The 13,520-nt window shown below is 35.2% G+C and overlaps 1 protein-coding gene and 1 long non-coding RNA gene across 9 annotated transcripts in view; one reads left to right on the top strand and one right to left on the bottom strand.

Annotated features, from left to right (window-relative positions):
• The window catches only part of LOC309641933, an 870,732-nt gene that overhangs the window by 550,274 nt on the left and 306,938 nt on the right, over window positions 1-13,520 (bottom strand). The gene's annotated exons all lie outside the window — the stretch shown is intronic.
• CNTN1 (contactin 1) overlaps window positions 1-13,520 on the top strand; it is a 376,331-nt gene that overhangs the window by 208,356 nt on the left and 154,455 nt on the right. The window lies entirely within an intron of this gene.

Genomic DNA, 13,520 nt, shown 5'->3' with positions numbered 1-13,520 from the left:
GACAAGGGATAGGACCTCACAGAAGGATATTGTCAGAGGACAGTTTTTCTTACAAAGATGATCTTGATCTAGGTCTTGATAATAGGAGAGGTTTTAGTTTTCTCATCCATAAACTGAGGTTAGTAGTAGTAGCTACATTATTGGTTCATGTGAAGATTACTTGAGTTAATGCTTAAGCTTCTAGAACAAAGCCTGGCTTACAAAATGAGAGGTAATAGAGTGTGGATATCTTAACTACTAAGCTAAAAACTTATAATTGAGTTTTTTTTATTTCTGTAACATAGTATAATGTGTACCACATACAATAGATACTCAATAGATATTTGTTGAAGTGATGGTGTATCACTGATAAATTTTGAAGCAGAGAGTACAAGTAAGTTAAATTTTCTAAAGATAAATTTAATTTTACATTATTCACTAGGTTTCAGATATTTGGATACATGTTCATTAAAATAACAAGCGCACAGGCAAGAGTTCCTCTTGGTAGCAGGGATCAAAGGCAGATCCATTGAGATTGCACTGATTCTTGTGCTTAATTAGACTCAAAGCTTCTGAAGTTTGAAAACTTGCCTCTACTTCTATTTGCATCTGGGCCTTGTATAGGGACTTTCCCATATTAGGTACCCAATCAGTATTTGCTGATTGATAAGACTTGGGTTTGATACAAAGAAGTCATTACTTACATTAAGAGAGCATAAAATTATTTTCAGAAGTTATAGATCCCTCTTTTATATTTCAGTTTTTTAATAATCTACATCTTTGTTCTGTAATTTCATATAAATGGAGAGATATTCACTCTTGCCTTACTGGCAATTTAATTTATCTTTGATAAAAATTTGAATAAAAAGGGTATAGCCCAAGACCTTGTTGTCACTATAAATCTGAAACCTTGATGCTGTGAGGACATAAGGATGCAGGAGTTAGGGAGTTTCACTAATAACTGTTCTGGTCATGGAACACTGAAAAGGAGCCTGAAGAACAGTGTTCTTCAACCAGAGAAAGCACTTAGGATTAAACATTATGATGACATTTTCTTTCAGAACAATTCAGCAATGGAAACTTACTCACTGCCTGTGGAAGAAACCAAAAGTTCAACACACGACATTTAAGGTCCTATAATTTGACGATATTTTCTCCCCACTTATCTTTCTTAAATGCTCCCATGAGCATAGGCCCTGGCCATATTAAATACCTGAGTTCCCTGAATTTGACATATACTTTCCTACTTTATGCTTTTACTATTGCTACATCCTCCTGCTTGCTTGGCTCTGTGAGCCAAATGTACACCAGTGATTTACTTTTAGTAATAGCTCAATAAATTTATTCAACAGCTGTTAAATTGAGCATCTTCGATGTGTAAGACATCACATCAGGTAATATGGGGCATTGAAAAATACAATCTTCTACTGAGGTATTTATAACCTAGAAATTCCCTCACTGAATATACATCTTTGATTTAACAGTACTTATGTTGCTGCTGCGAAATGTCTCAATTTGGTAGCTACTTCACAAATATGTATGGAATTAATGAATGAATAATTAAAAATTACCATCCAGCTACCTTTATATGATTATTTTATTTTATACTCTTCAAAAGAAAATGAAACAAACTTCTCGGTCTTTGAACAGCATTCAATAAAAAACAAGGTCTATTAAATTGCACAAACATTCAAAGACATCCTCTTACATGTGTTTCAAAAATAAATACTTATTGAATTGTTTGAATTGAAGCACATTAAAAAATGATTCTCTTATGCTGTTTCTAGAAATAAGGGCCTAAATTATCTGGGTAGAAATCAGTCGTGAGTTTAAGTACTCATGAAATGACAAGAGTCAATGACTCTTCCTTGTTATTTAAAATAAAATGTCAACGGTTACATCTTGTTATTTCAGAAGGTCTGTGCCTTCCGTGTGGTATCTCTCTTAACCTCGAACGGCAGCTAATAGGAGTTACAAGATCATCAGCCTCATTCTGCAATCATGGATGGGTCACTTGTCAGAAAACAGTATGAAATTCTATGTACCTTTAGATTGGTGAGGTAGAACAAAGGTCTGCTCTTTTATATGCAGGACATACAGAAAGATCTGTGCAGTAAGGAGCAGTCACTCACATCATGGGCCTTTGCAGTTGCTTTAGGGAGAAGGACTTAGAGTGGAGCCTCAATAGCAGAGTGGCAGCAGCAATGAAGCCTTGTTATTAGACATGGCCATTTCCACAGAGGAATAAAGCCACACAAAGGGGAGATTAGGGTCCAGGAAGTCTTTAATAAAACTCCCAGTGTAAATTGAGTGAGTGGTTTCAACCTGCCACCTTTTCTTCACAGATCTTGTCCTTTGGTGCATGTGTGGGGAAACAAAAGTTCTATCTTGCTGGCATGGGAATTTTTTCTGCTGTCAAAGACTTACTAAATCCTACTTTGGATTTTTAGATATGATTCACAGGGAAGGTATCACAGAGCATGTTTCTTTGTAGTAGTCCAGCTATCTCAGATCAGTTTGACTTCAGTTAGGCAACAGGAGAGGTTAATAGAACGTTCAATCATGTCATTATAGTCCAACAAGAGAATCTCATTTAAAAATAGGAAAACTTCCAGGTATTTGTCAAAGCAGTATATCAAGATGCCTTGTTCATTATGATAAATCAGAAGTAAAGTAAATCAGATGTAGACAGAGAGGATATTCAATTCTCACCCAGACCAAATGCCACAACAAGGTATAGTGCAGACATAATTTTAAGAGGTAGGTTATTAAGTGTTGCATATCTTTTGATTTGGAGAGTGCACTGGCTAAAGATGTGGCCTAATGAATTCAGAACACATTTGCATGTTCTCTGCCAGTAGTGGAAATATTCCAACCTTCACTTAACACATTAACTGCAATAGTTCTTGAACTTTAGTATGCCTACAAATTACCTAGGAAGCTTGATTAAAATGCAGATACCTGGACTATTCCCTTAGAGACTCTAATTATTCTTGCGAGTTGTCAGAAATCTGCTTTATTAACAAGCACACCAAATACTGTTAATGTAGGTGGTCCCTAGACCATATTTTGGAAAACACTGACAGTGTTTTGAAAGATATGTTAATCACTGAGTGTACAAAATATCATTTCTTATGATTTAGAGCAAGAACAGATTCTAAGTATCTTTTAAAAAAATTAAACAGTAGAAAATAAAGGATTTAAATCTGCCTGGAATAGAATTCAGACCCGGCTCTGTTACCAGCTGTGTGTCTTTGGGCAATCGCCATGATCCTCAGAACTCGTTCTATTTGGCAAGCTCTAATGAGATAATATGTAGATTGGGAATTTGTGAAGTTTTTAGCACATTTACATGTTATTGCTCCTTAATTGTTCCCATGTGTCTGAAGTTACCTTGTTACCTTCAGTTTTCTTATTCATCCGCCTGGCTCTGTTCAGTTCCTTCCAACATGTACCATAATGTAAATCATTGACAACAGAGGGATTATTAGTTCCACTCCCCACTGTCCTTCCCTAAGTCTTACTAAAACTCACCAGCTATGTTTTACTTTTCATTTAATATTCATCTGATAGTTTGTGCAGCAATTCTTTGCCACAACTAGCGCTAGATTCTGAGGACTCAAAGTAGAATAAATTATGGAGTTGAATAATAAACTGATTCTTTTTTTACTTAGTATCATTGATTTAAAATATTATATTAGTTTCAGGTGTACAACATAATGATTCAATATTTTTATAAATTACATTCCATTTAAAGTTATTATAAAGTATTGGCTATATTCCCTGTGCTGTACAATACTCTTGTATCTTATTTTATACATAACAGTGTGTACCTCTTATTCCCTACCCCATCTGTCTTCTCAATGGTAACCATCGGTTTGTCCTCTATATTTGTGGGTCTGTTTCTGTATGGTTATATTCACTTGTTTATCTTTTAGATTCTACACGTAAATGATAACATAGAGTATTTATTTTTCTCTGACTTATTTCACTAAGCATAATACCCTCCAGGTCCATCAGTGTTTTTCCAAATGGCAAAATTTCATTTTTTTAATGGCTGAGTAATATGTATTATATAATATATATATTATATTATATATAATTATATTATACTATATTATACATGTATATGATATGTATATAATATCATATCATTTGCAAATATTTTCTCCCATTTTGTAGGAAATCTTTTCTTTTGTTGAAGTTTTCCTCTGCAGTGAAAAAGCTTTTAAGTTTAATTAGGCCCAATTTGTTTATTTTTGCTTTTATTTCTTTTGCCTTGAGAGACTTATCCAAGAAAACACTGCTACAATTTATGTTAAAGAGTATTTCACCTCTGATCTTCTAGGAATTTTATGGTTTCAGGTCCTACTTTAGGTCTTTAAACCATTTCGAGTTTATTTCTGCATATAGTGTGAGGGAATGTTCTAATTTCATTGTTTTAAATGTGACTGTTCCATTTTCCCAGCACCACTTGTTGAAAAGACTGTCTTTTCTTCATTGTTTATTCTTGCCTCCTTTGTAGTAGATTAATTGAACATAAATGTGTGGCCTTATTTCTGGACTCTCTATTCTGTTCCATTAATCTATGTGCCTGTTTTTGTTCCAGTACCACACAGTTTTGATTATTGCAGCATTGCCATATAGTCTGAATACAGGGAATGTGAAACCTCCAGCTTTATTCTGTTTTTATTAATCAAGATTGCTTTCACAGTCTTTTGTGATTCCATATCAATTTTAGGATTATATTTTCTACATCTGTGAAAAATGTCCTGGGTATTTTGATAGGATTGCATTAAACCTGTTGATTGCTTTGGGTAGTGTGGACATTTTAACAATGTTAATTCTTCCAATCCATAAACATGGGATATATTTCCATTTCTTTGTATCATCTTCAATTTCCTTCAACAATGTTTTATAGTTTTCAGAGTATAGGTCTTTCACCTCCTTGGTTAAGTATATTCCAAGGTATTTTATTCTTTTTGATGTGATTTTAAACAAGACTGTCTTCCTGCTTTCTCTTTCTGAAAGTTCATTATTGGTGTACAGAAAAGCAACAGATTTTTGTATGTTAATTTTGTATCCTTCAATTTTACTGAATTCATTTATTAGTTCTAATAGTTTTTTGGTGGAGACTTTAGGGTTTTATATATAGGGTATCAGGTCATCTGCTAATAGTGACAGTATTACTCTTCCTTTCCAATTTGGATGCCTTTTATTTTTCTTGTCTGATTGCTCTGGATAGGACTTCCAAAACTATGTTAAATAGAAATGGTGAAAGTGAAAATCCCTGTCTTCTTCCTGATTTTAGAGGAAAACCTTTAGTTTTTCACCATTGAGTATGATGTTAGCTGTGGCTTTGTCATAAATGGCCTTTATTATGTTGAGATATGTTCCCTCTGCACCAACTTTGATGAAAGCTTTTATCACAAATGGATGTTGAATTTTGTCAAATGCTTTTTCAGAGTTATCAAGAGGATCATGTGATTTTTATCCATTGTTTCGTTAATATGGTATGTCATATTGATTGTTTTGTAGATATTGAACCATCCCTACATCCCTGGAATTAATTCCACTTGATCATGATGTATGATCCCTTTTATATGTTGTTGAATTTGATTTGCTAATATTTTGTTGAGGATTTTTGCATCTATATTCATCAGAGATATTGGCCTATAATTTTCTTTTTTTTCTGTAGTGCCTGTGTCTGGTTTTGGTATCAAAATAATTGTGGCTTCATAGAGTGAATTTGGGGTGTTCCCTACTCTTCAATTATTTGGAATAGTTTGAGAAGGATAGGTATTAAGTCTTCATTGTACATTTTGTAGAATTCCTCTATGAAGCCATTTAGTCCTGGACTTTTGCTTGCTGGGAGATTTTTGTATACTGATTCAATTTCACTATTGTGATTGATCTATTCAGATTATCTATTTCTTCCTAATTCGGTCTTGGAAGATTGTATGTTTCTAGGAATTTATCCTTTTTTCTAGGATGTCCATTTTTTGCCACAGTATTCCTTATTATTTTTGGTATCTCTGTGATAACAGTTGTAATATTTCATCTTTCATTTCTTATTCTGCTTATTTGTGTCCTTTCTTTTTTTTCATAATAAGCCTGGCTAAAGGTTTATCAATTTTATTTTCTTTTCAAAAATTAGCTCTTAGTTTCTTTGATCATTTCTATTTTTTTTTTTGGTCTAAATTTTATTTATCTCCTTTCTGATGTGTATTATATCCTTCCTTCTACCAACTTTGGGCTCTGCTTGTTCTTTTTCTAATTCCTTTAGATGATAGGTTAGGTTGTTTATTGTAGATTTTTCTTGTTTCTTGAGGTAGGCCTGTGTTGCTACAAACTTCCCTCTTAGAACTGCTTTTGCTGCATCCCATACATTTTGGAAAGTTGTGTTTTCGTTTTTATTTGACTCAAGGTGTTTTCTGATTTCTTCTTTGATTTCTTCATTGAACCATTGGATTTTTAGTAACATGTTGTTTAGGCTTCACACGTTTGTGTTTTTCACATTTTTCCTCCTGTAATTGATTTCTAGTTTCATACCATTGTGGTTGGAAAAGATGCTTGATATAATTCCTATCCTCCTAAATTTCTTGAGACTTGTGTTGTGGTCTAGAATGTGATCTATCCTGGAGAGCGTTTCATCTGCAGTTGAAAAGAATGTGTATTCTGCTGGTTTTGGATGGAATGTCCTATAGATATCTATTAATTCCAACTGGTCTGATGTGTCTATTAAAACAACTGTTTCCTTATTGTTTTTCTGTCTGGATAATATGTCCTTTGATGTAAGTGAGGTATTAGAGTACCCTATTATTTTTGTATTATTGTCAATTTCTCCCTTTATCTATTAATATTTGATTCATATATTTAAGTGCTCCTGTATTAGGTACATACATGTTAACAAATGTTATACCCTGTTTTTGTATGATCCCTTTATCATTACATAATGCCCTTCTTTGCCTTTTGTGTTTTGTAACTTTGGTTTAAAGTCTACTTTGTTTGATATGAGTACTGCTAACCCAACTTTTTTTCATTTCCATTTTCATAGAATATCTTTTTCCATCCCCTTACTTTCAGTCCGTGTGTGTCTTTAGCTCTGAAGTAAATCTTTTGTAGGCAGCATTTTTTTGTTGTTTTTTGTTTTGACAGAGACATCAATGATTTTTTTGGAGAGAGGGATCTTACAAGTCTAAAACAAAGGGTTCTGGAGCAACACCCGACAGTGTACAGCAGGCAGCAGGCAGGACATTGTTTTGTTTTTTTATCCAATCAGCCACCCTATGCCTTTTGAGTGGAGCGTTTAGTTTGTTGACATTCAGTGTGATTATCGCTGAGTGTGTACTTATTGCCTTTGCTTATTTGGTTTCAGTTTGTCCTTGTAGTTATTCTCTGTTCTTTTTATAGTTTCTTCCTCTGTGGTTTGATGACTATCTTTAGTGTTATACTTTGGTTCCTTTCTCTCTGTTTTTTGTTTATCTATTGTATGTTTTTGATTTGAGGTTACCATGGAGTTCACATATGTTGACCTGTAACTATATCTACTTGTTTTAAACTGGTAGTCATTTAAGTTCAAACACATTCTGAAAGAGGTACAGTTTTTACTCTCCTCCCCCATGCTTTATGTTTTCGATGTTATATTTTACATTATCATGTCTATCCCTTAAGTGTTTATTGTGGTTATATTGATTTTACATTTATTGTCTTTTAATCTTCATACTAATTTATTTAAATTGTTGATCCACAGCCTTTATTATATATTTGCCTTTACTAGTGGTATTTTCCCTTTCCTCTAAATTCTTCTTGTTGTAGCCTTTTCTTTTCCAACTAAAGGTGACCTTTTATCACTTCTTGTAAGATCAGTTTAGTGTTGATGAACTCTTTTAGTTTTTGCTTGTCTGAGAAGTTATCTTTCTCACCTTTAATTCTGAATGATAACCTTACGGGTTAGAGAATCCTAGGTTTTAGGTTTTTCATTTCAGCACTTTAAATATATCATGACACTCCCTTCTGGCTTGCAAAATTTCTGCAGAAAAAATCAGCTGAAGCTTTATGGGAATTTACTTGTAAGTGACTCTTTGTTTTTCTCTTGCTGCCTTTAAAATTCTCTCTTTATCTTTAACTTTTGCCATTTTAAGTATGAGTCTTTTTGGGTTCATCTTGTTTGGGACTCTCTGTGATTCCTGCACCTAGAAATCTGTTTCTTTCTTCAGCTTCAGGAAATTTTCAGTCATAATTTTATCCAATACATTTTCTACCCCTTTCTCTCTTCTCCTCCTGGGATCCCTATAACACATGTTAGTGCACTTGATGTTGTCCCCAAGGTCCTTTAAGCTGTCCTCATTTTTTTAAAGTTTGTTTTTCTTTTGCTCTTCTGATTAGGTGATTTCCATAATCCTATTTTTCAGATCACTTATGCATTCTTCTGTATCACTTATTCTGCTGTTAGTTCCTTCTAGTGTATTTTTCAGTTCTGTTATATTTTTCTGATCTATTTGGTTTTTATATTTTCTAGTTCTTATTAAAATTCTCACTGTGTTCAGCTATTCTTTCCCCAAGTTCAGTTAGCATTCTTATTACTACTTGTTTGAACTCTGTATCTGGTAAATTATTTATTTCTATTTCATTAGGGTTTTTTTTTTCTTTTTTTGTTCTTTCATTTGAAACAGTCTTCTCATTTTGTTTAACTTTCTCTGTCTCTACGATATTAGGTATAACAGTTACCTTCCCCAGTCTTGAAGGGTTATCCTAGTGTGGGAGCATTCCTATGCAGTCTGCATGTATCCAGTGACTTTGGTGGGAGAGCTAGATCTGAAGTGAGCATGGGTCATATCTTCCCTTGGAGTGTGCTGGCAACTACCACCTTGGAGGGAGGTAGGACTGAAGATGGAGTGGCTAGGACCAGAGCCAGGTTTAAGCCAGGGCTTCTCCTGTGCTCAGTGGCAATCAGCCCCCTATCAAGGGCAGGGATGGTGCCCAAGGTGCTGGAGCAGAAGCCCTAAAATTTGTATCTGAGCTGGTTTTGTTCTAATTGTGTAAAGTCTCCTTGGCAATGGCAGCTTTCACCCTAATGGAGAGCAGCACCAGTGCAAGAGAGGCTGGATCCAGTGCCTGGTATGGGCTGAGGTGCGTGCTGGGATGATCCCAGGAAACTGGTCAGAATCCCAGGCAATTTTCAATCTACAGCCTCTGCACCACTCCTGGGAGTAAGCAAACATCTGCATGCACTCTTCACAAGAAAAGTCTTGGTTTCTCATAGCCCTCTGGTAAGTCTCACAGGTTTTCAAACCAGCTAAGGGGACTCATCTTACCAGGGTCTGACTCCAGGGCTGGGGTGCCTCATATGTGACTTGATCCCCAGGGAGGACCCTCAAGCCTGTGATATCCTCATCCCTCTTCTGTGTCCCCTGCTAGGGGCTTGGACCCTGACCCAATCACTTCTTTTCCCTTCCTACCTGATTGCATGTGGATCTTTCTTTAAAGTTTTGGTTGTAGAAGAGCCTTTCTTGCCAGTCTCCAGGTTGTTTTCAGCAAGAGTTGCTCCATGTGTAGATGTATTTTGAAGTGTTCGTGGTGGAAGGTCAGCCCAGCATCCTCCTGCCCTGTCATCTTGATCTCCCTCATAAACTGATTCTTATTAGTACACTGATGAGAAAGAGGTTGAGCAGAATCCCACATGTATATGTTTGAGTTTTAAATCTTGCTTGACAAAGCAGCCCCTCCCTTATTCATTGACTGAATCAATGATTTTTGGAATTGCAAATAATGGAGAAATCATATTGCGTTATTTGCTTATTATTACTATTTCTATTTTCCATTAGCATCTCAATTTTGTAATTTCAAGCAAATTAATTATGTAGTATTGGTACCATGTCAGTTCCATTGGGGAGATAGTTTAGAATCAGCAGGAACTTTCTGCATTTTCTTGAATTTCAAGAGATATCTAACCACACATACACATACTCCTGAAATGTGGGACAAAATATCTGTAGGACTCTCTGTTTATTTATCATATAAAAATGATGGTTTCCTGAAACTATCCCAACAAAAAGCATGACTACATCAGTTATAATCGTGCATGACATCATGGGCTGGCAAGAAATATGTGCTATAAATATCACAAACAGGGTTCCATTATTTTTTAGTCCTTCTGCAGGCATTACATCATTTTAGAAATAAGCAAGTAATTAATTTAATCATAAATCCAATTATCTAAACATATGAGCATTCAGTTTTCTATAAAATACAAGGTGTGCTGTCAGCACGCAATAAATACCCATATCTTCAGAAAGCCTTCAGATATTTTTCCCTCAGCAGCCTCCAAGTCATTAATTTCACAGTCTGATAATTTTATATTTATTGAAATGTTTTCAAATGTATTTATTATATTGCTTTTCTTTTTACGTATACTTCACACATAATCAAGTGGCAGGCTGCTTCAGCAGCTAAGGCAGTTGCAATCTGAAAACCATCACATTCTACCTGTTAGATGAGCAGTGTATGACTCTATTCTGGAAAAGAAGGATAATGTTTATAATCATTTTCAGAAAATGTGGTGTTTTTCTTGGCTGTGTACTGTTATTCCTTGGCTTAGAACAGCATGTTCTTCAAATTTTTTTACGTCTGTAAGCTGCTAAAACACTGTTAAAAACTATTAGACTGAGACAATAATAATTTGATAATAGAGTTTAAAGAAGTCAATATGAGGCTGGAGAAGACCATCTAAAGTATGCAATTATATAGCTATGTTTAAATTGTTTTTAATAATCTGAAAATTAACTGGAGCTGTAAAATATTGATATACAAATGCTTAATGTGTAGTATATACAGTACCTCCTTTCTAAAGGATAAGAATTTTTAAATATATAATATTCCTTTTTTAAAAGATTCCCATTTTTTAAATTCAAAACTGATTTTGGGACTTCCCTGGTGGTCCAGTGGTTGACTCCGTGCTTCTACTGCAGGGGGCATGGGTTCAGTCCCTGGTCAGGGAACTAAGATATTTTGTATGCTGCGTGGCGCAGCCAAAAAAAAAAAAAAAAAAACTAATTTTATTTCTGGAAAATTTTAGTTAATTTCACTTTAATGTTTTGACTTCTGTTATGTACAGATGTCAAAGGGCTTTTACTTACACACATGTATCCATATGCATACATAATTTACTCCTCACAAAAATCTTCTGAAGAATGGACTTGGATTTCCATTCTACAGACTGGGTGACTGACACCTCAGGAAAATGAAGTGATGTGTGCCGCAAAGGCAGAATTTCAGATTGAGTCGAGGATAAAATGTCCCCTGGTTTTGTAGAGTAAGAGCTATTGATGTCTTTTCACCTAGGATCATCTGTGCTCAACACCAGAAAACTTCCTCTATTTTCTGGAAACTGAACTCTATAGCAAATGTTCTTTAGAACCAGAGCAGAGTGATGAGTATCATAAATAAAATTTTAGGTTAAATATTTTTTGACATGGCCTTTCATGAGCTGTGTTGAGGATAAATCAGAAGAGATTCCTGATATCCCCCCAAATCATTTTTCTTTCTGAAAGAGATGTGACAATTTGCTAATACATATTAGTATTATTAGATTTATTGATATTGATGGAACAAACTTTGATTATACAGCAGCACTAAATACTTTGTGAATAATTGTTAGTGGCTAAATGTTTGCTAATGTACTGTTGAAGCTTTTTTGAATAATTATATGGCTATCTCATGACAGAACAAAACAGGGCAAGAGCTAGATGATGTCTGTCCAGGAGAAAAATGTATACATAGATATGGACCAAATTTCTCAAAGGAGAACCATAACATCATCTAAAGTAAAGAGAGAAAAGTTGGAGAAAGAAAAGCATGGAAAGACAGAAGGGAGAATGCAGGAAGGGAATAAAGATTGTCACCCTGTGTTGCCTTATTATATTTTTGTTGTTGTAGTTGTTTAAATACATGAGTAAGAGATTTAGTAAACGATGTTGGAGAAAATAAGTTAAGTTCTTTGGAAATTACTATAGTTGCAATACATGTTAGACAAACACCAGTCACTGGGCACCTATAGAGATGTGATGGGTTTTGGGGGGAAGCATCTGCACTGCCTGGTGTAAGGCCTAGGCTGAGAGTAGGAGAAACTAGCCAGCACAGCATGGCCTGGGGACAGGAAAGCATCCCCGGGTTCCAGGAGCTGGTCATTCTGTTCTTCTGGTTATTGAGAAGGAAAATGTTTACTCCTTTAACTGGCACATCTTTGTCCGACTTGTTTTCTTCCTATGCCACTTCACTTGCTGCAACACTTTCAGGCCCATGGGGTCTGGGATCTGTCTGTGGATTACTGAGTGGCAGGTCCTAAAGGGACAATTAAGAAGAGCCATTTCTTCCACACTAGCAAGCATGGGCACAGCCTTGCTGCCTCTCTCCTCTACTGCACTGCTGAGAGGATAGGATCAGGAGTCACAGTGATGGGATAACTGGTGACACAAGAAAACAAATTAGCAGCAGAAAACAAATGGGTGCACAACATGCGAGAGATGCTTTTATACTGAAACAGCAAGAAACCCATAAAATAAAATAAAATACGTGCTGTCAGAATGAGGACTCACTATCCTATTGAAATATGCAATATTTTGGAGTGAAGGAAAAGATAGTGTGGCTCAAAATAATGAAAAACGTTTCCTTCTGACTAGAGTGAGCATATTCAAATCAGAAGACAGAGACTTCCAACAACACTCAATAAAGTGCATATTAAAAATGCTTTAAAATATTTTTACTTAGAATATTCCTCTTCTAGAGTGTATTTATATGCAGCAATAATCCCTATCAAAGACCAGAGCCCCAGTAAGAGATACTCCTTATTACCTATTGTCAGCATCCTATCCTTATTCTAAGGAACTAAAGTTTAATTTTGTTTGTGGCAAGTGTTTTGGAATACAGTTATGGAATGGTCCAGTCATTTCTTCATTTATTCAATAAATATATATCAAATGGCTTCTATGTGCCAGGCATTAGAGGCATAACAATAAACAATGACATGTTGTTTTCTCCTGTAGCCTGATGGGCCTAAGATCTTGTAGAACAATAGTTAATATTTATTGAATATTTTCACAGTAAGCATTTCACATTGCACAATCTTATGCAATGCTTGTAATAGTCCTATGAAATAGACATTTTTTCATACTTTGTGCATGAGGAAAATTAGAGTCAGAGCTTGAGTGATTTGCCCAAAGTTACAAGCTAAATAATGGTTGAGCCAAACTTCAGACAAGATCTGGCTGACTTCCCCTGATCTCTTTTTACTATGCCTTACCTCACTTTCCCATCTACTGTGGGTGTTGTCTAAGAAGGAAATGTAAAATAACATCCTTGACCTAGAAACTCCTTCTGTACCTTATTTACAATTTCCTGAAATCACTTGCTCTGTGTAGACACAGCCAACCTTCCTTTAGACCTGCCCTCTTTCTTTCCCAGATTCCCTGTAGACTCAATGAGGTAAACAGACCAAAATCTCACTCACACAATTCGTCAAAACTAATCATCTGAAGGATACT

The sequence above is a fragment of the Balaenoptera physalus genome (genome assembly GCF_965194825.1).
Source record: "Balaenoptera physalus genome assembly, chromosome: 13".
Taxonomy (NCBI): Eukaryota; Metazoa; Chordata; class Mammalia; order Artiodactyla; family Balaenopteridae; genus Balaenoptera; species Balaenoptera physalus.
Note: the sequence above shows the minus strand (reverse complement) of the source record. Positions and strands in the feature narration are given on the sequence as shown.